This window comes from Apium graveolens, chromosome 3, assembly GCF_009905375.1.
Source record: "Apium graveolens cultivar Ventura chromosome 3, ASM990537v1, whole genome shotgun sequence".
Lineage (NCBI taxonomy): Eukaryota > Viridiplantae > Streptophyta > Magnoliopsida > Apiales > Apiaceae > Apium > Apium graveolens.
The window spans coordinates 32,788,149-32,794,207 of record NC_133649.1 but is presented as its reverse complement, the minus strand read 5'-3'; positions in this window follow the sequence as shown (position 1 = coordinate 32,794,207).

Below are 6,059 nucleotides of genomic sequence, written 5' to 3'. Positions count from 1 at the left end.
AATTGATTATTTAATTATATTTAATTATTTATTTTGATTTAAAAATTTTGAAAATTAGTTTCGAGCTTTAAAATATTATTTTAAATTATTTTCAAGGCTCGATAATTATTATAAAATGATTTTAAAGCCATATTTGAATAATCAAACCCTGTTTATTGTTTTAAAAAGATTTAACGGCCCGTTTTAATTCCGAAAAATGTTTAAAAATTCGTATTAAATATCCGAAAAATCATTTTAACACTAAATCTTCTTTGAAAAAGTGTTCTCATTGAATATCGTGTGTGTTATGTGCTATAAGTGATTTTATTGATGTGTTATATGCGTATATGTGTATTATTTGACTGTTTTAATCGTAACTTTCAATCCGTAAATCGGATTTGGGTGAAACGAAGGGTAGATAGAAGCTTATAATGAATATAATCAAGTGATAATAAGTATTGATAGACACTTGTGATATCTGAGCAGAAGAAGCAAGGCGTAGGAAAGGAAAGCAAGTAGTCGTTTAATAAGAGTTAGTGATCAAAAGCCAGTGAAGAATTAGCGAGACAAGATAAGGCAAGTATTTCCGAACCTTCTTGATATATTGCGAGTGATTAAATAGTTTTGTTTTGTATTTTAAGTGCTTTGAAGCACGTAACCCCAAACCCTGATTCCAGTTATTGATCTTTGAGTCGTAAGCCTTATTCTTTGTAAACCATTGATTGTTGAATACATAGATACGAACCACAAATATATGATACTACTCCACAAATACATACAAACTAAATACCGATCACTGAACCGGAATTATTTGACACTCAAACCTTCATACCTTGTACATTAAAAGACTAATCCTTATAACCTCAAGACTTTGATTCTTCTGTTATCTGATTCTTTTATCGGCTGATAGCCAATCCTTGTATTTACCATATTGTCCCCTTGTAATGATTAAAAATGATATTATGCTGGGAAACCAATGTTGTTTATGATTCTGTTTATTGATTTACATTATTCATTCTGTTATTGTTATAGAATTGGATTCTTTTATAAAAATGTGGCCCAGATTCGTGGTCAGACCAGATTGGTGGTCATGTTAGGCCAATGTGTGCTTTGGATCCAATAATTAGAGCAGAGTTGCGTGCCTTGATCAGGGTTAGTGTGTGACTGATCAGCAGCCTAGCCTTGGTTTTTAAAAGAAAATTAAATATCCAATTCTAATCATTGCATATCCATAAACTTGATACCCTAAATCATTTCATTTGATCATTGTTTAATCTCAGTATTGTCAATGTGACTTGCTGAGGTAGTTAGCTCATTTGTGCGATTCTGTTTATGTTCTTTTCCAGTTAAGAAGGAACCTGTTGGTAGCGAGGATCCCCAATCAAGTGTGCGAGCTAGGATTCCAGGTTGAGCGGAATAAGCTAGCTAAAGACTTTTGTAATAGTTTAAGTTTGGAAGTTTGTAAGAATGTTTAATATTCAGTTGTAAGTTTGAATAGTTGGGATTTGGATGTTTATATTATAAGTGTGTGTTTGTGGCTTATGTGCATATTTTAACTTGTTGCGATCCGTGGATGAAGGTAAGTAGGGTCACTGCATATTATTATTATCTTTATTATTGTTATAAGCAGGTTTATGTATATGGTGTGTGTATTTTGGACCCCAAACTTCTGACCCGGGTTTGGAGGGTGCCATATGAAGCATAGTGTTTGGCCTTCTACGAAATTGTTATCATAGGTGAAATCATTCCAGCAAAATCCAAAGCGACAAGTTTTTTCTTGCGATTCACAGCAATGTACCACGTCCCATTTTCATAAAGCAGCTTCATAAGAGTGTCATTTTTCCATGGTCAATAGATATTTAGCATGTGTCGTGGAAAGTACTGTCCATCGCAAATAATATGTGATTAATAGATATGAAAAAACAAAAGTACTAAATTATTTAGAATATAGTGTATAGTTGTTTATACCACGCCATGTCCTCTTTGATCAACATGTGAAGGCAGCAGAGTGACTGTAAAAGAATTGACATTTCCCTCCTCCATGAGATCTATTTCCATATTTTGGTCTGTGTTATCTAAAGAAGGATTAAAATGTAAGTTACGATATCGTACAACCTATCTAACAAAGTAAACCTTGAAAAATTTATGTACCTTGCACTGTAATTTGAACCACATGAACATATGGTTGGATGTCATGTACATATGTTTTCTAATGTAAAATACAGAATTTATGAAGTTGTTAAACGAATTAAACATTAATTTTAATGTAACTTCCACTATATTCGGAACGCTATCTTCAGGAACATCTGCAGCTAAAGTAGAGTCTTCTGACAAGATGACATTATGCAGAACTAAAAAAACCCAAATATAATGTAGATATTGTAATATGGTTGTATATGTAGTCCATTCAAAGTACTAAAATTAAATCCAAACTATTTAAGGAGCACCAGTCATGTTTGTTGGTATACTGTCTGAGTCATCATCTACGGACAAAATAATGAAGTAGTTAGGTATATTCAACATTTCCAAATAAATTGGAGTTATATAGGACATAATAAGTGCCTTATCAAAAAAGTTGTAGAAGAGAAGGAAATATGTTATCGTAAGTAATCATACCTGAGGAACATGAAGTGCTACTTGAACTGTCTGATTCATAATAACATATAGCCTTGCTAAGGTCTTTCAGACCCAGCTTCTTAGGTAATGAATTGAGGATATCAAGGTTGTTTGTGCCAAAAACAGTTATGTACAAACTTGAAGGACCGACGTAGTTAAAGAAAACCCAGAAACTCTCCCTTATAGAATACTTTTTGAAGAGATCCTCCAAACCAAACAAACTGTTATTCAGGCTAGAGAATTGAGCTTGGTATTTGGTACGTCTGCCATGCATAAGGTTACTTTTGGACCTAGCGTTGAACCATAACATTGTACGAATTTGGTTGGTAGGACCTACACATGAATATTTTTTCTATTACATTGAAGGTAGAACAAGTAAATAAACCGAATGCAAGATTAAAAATTTTGTTAGACATGTAAATTACCACGATTCCACCTTCCAACATGTCATGACTAAGCATTTTGAAACATTTTTTCTCTGACTTTCCACTTTCATGTACTGCACAAAAATGTGGGATCCTATCAAGACATTGCGGTAATGTAGAGCACCTAACAAGTATAATAAATTAGGAAAATTACCTTATTTCTGAGTTTCAATTCTATCCTCCTTTGGGATGATACAAATGGTGAACCTTTGTATTTGAGATGTACGTGATATTACACATACGTCGTCTTCTCGTAAGTTTATGTCAACACATAATTTGTTGCATTCTCTGTTAAAGAACAGAAAACCATTTTCCCACTTCAATTTTATAACCCACTTACATTTTTTCATGGAAAATTGAATCCATGTCATTTCTTCACATAAGCCTAACTGCAGAATACTGTCTTCTGAGAACACCTAATGTGCAGATGTGACATAATGTTATAAACAAATGTAGGCGTCGAGTTTTAGTACTCTTCTTTAATAAGATAGGCTAACATAAATTTTAGATAAGAAGATAGATTACCCTTATTTTAGTAGCTTCCTCAAGTAGCTGCTTCTTTATATAAAAAGGGTGACTGTGTCGAGAGTTACCCATTGCATTGTTAAAGAACTTGGCGGACAGTTTCTCTTAATCCATAGGACTGAAAACAGCTATGTTTTGTGGCTCAATAACATTTCTATGATAGTTAATAGGTCTCACTGGATAATTAATTTCCACAGTATTTCCGTCAAATATCTCTACATTGAAAAAACCCATGTTCTCTGCACTCCATGATACATACACTATAGGGTTGGACATCATAGAAATTCATCATTGAACCCACATTTGTTATGCATGCATTATCCGCATCATAATAGCAACGCCAGGTATCACAGTTTTTAACTCGAAGATACAAAGTCGAGGGCAGTCATTTTCCAAATTCACCCACAAAATCATCTGGCAATGGCTGATTACGAAAAAAGTAATATTAGGTCATGTAAATTTGTAAAAGGGGATTATTAGTACAAAAGATAACCAACATCTTACTAACTCTCCTTTGTTAAATGATGCAACAAAAAGAGGGGAAACACATTTGAATCCTTTCATGTTTTACGTCAATAAAGAAACCTATGAATTAGTATTCCCAAATGAAGAAACCTATAAATTAGTATTCATGAAAATAGGGGAAAAACAACCGCAATGCCTACAGTATTATATCACGTACAGGGTATATAATCTCAATTGAAGTTGTACAGTTAAGGAAAGATGAAATTACCTTTTCTAGAGTAGACAGCCGCAGCTCAGTCATATGCAAATGAAGACCTGAAATTCAACTTTGGAAGAAACAAATAATGTTTTAAAAGGTAACTGTCGTGGCCTAATAAATGTAGAGGCTTTTACTTGGTCCATTAACTTGGTAGTAGCCCCTAAAATATTAAGAAAAAAAATCTTCATTAATTACTTCAACCACTTATTCTTTTGCTAACTGGATTATAGTAAAAAAATGAATATCTATAATTGATATTGTACAACATACGACTAACAATCTCTTTTTTAAAGACCTACATGAATCATTTCAAAAATGTAACTTACTATCCTAAAAATATTTATTTATAAAAAACTTTATTCCATTTTAAGAATTAGGCAACATAAATTTCTTTTGGAGAATCAGGAAATGTATGTATTTGTCGTGCTTATTTTAATTTACAAATAAATCAACAATTTGGGAAAAAATTAGTAAACAAATATACTAATAACGGGTACCAAGTAAAATGTTTCTAACAAGGAAATATGATGTTGTTAACCTGTATGATTTGAAAATTATATTTAATTTTCAGTCACCTTATGTTAATAAATATTGAAATACGATATTGTTAACCTAAATAGTTTCGAAACAAATAAGTAATAAAATCTTATCATCATTTTCCTAAAATCGAATATCTATAATCGATATTGTATAAAAATATGACTATCAATCTATTTTTTGAAGGACCTATGTAAATCGTTTCAAAACTGTAAGTTACTATCCAAAATATATTTATGTATAAAACAGAATAATCCAATTTAAGAGTTATGTGACTTTAATTTTGTTGGGAAAAAATAAAATATATTCAATTTTCCTACTTTTTATATTTGAAAAATGAATCCACCATTTTGAAAAAAAATCCTAAATAAATAAACTTATAACAGTTACCAAAAAAATCCCATCTAGCAATGAAATATGATGTTGTTAATTATATTTAATTTTTAGTCAGACTATGATAATAAATAGTTAAATACAATATTATTAACCTTAATAGTTTCAAAACAAATAAGTAAAGTAAATATAAATTACTTTCAAATTAATTGTCGTGGACTGATAAATGTAGACCCTTTTACTTGGTCCATTAACTTCGTAGTAGACCCCTCAAATTTAAAAAAAAAAAATCTTCAATAATTACTTCAACCACCTACCGTTTTGGTTACCGGGTTATAGGCAGAAATTTAATATCTATAATCGATATTGTATAAAATATGACTAACAATCAAAATTTTGAAGGGCCTACGTAAATCATATAAAAAATGTATCTTACTATTCAAAATAAATTTATGTATACAACTCAGTATTTCATTTTAATAATTAAGTGACTTCAATTTTTGTTTGAGAAAAAATATAGGTATTTATTTGTCGTACTTATTTCATTTTATACATAAATCAACCATTTTATAAAAAAAATAGATTGTTAATTTACCTAGAACGCTTACCAACTTAAATTTTTCTAACAATGAAATATGATGTTGTTAACCTTTATAATTTGAAAATTATATTTAATTTTAAGTCACGCTATGTTAATAAATATTGAAATATGATATTGTTAATCTTAATAGTTTCAAAACAATAAAGTAATAAAACCTTATCATCATTTTCCTAAACTCGAATATCTACAATCGATACTAATGTTGTTAATTATATTTAATTTTTAGTCAGCCTATGATAATAAATAGTTAAATATGAAATGTCAACCTTAATAGTTTCAAAATAAATAAGTAAAGTAAATATAAATTACTTTAAAAGTG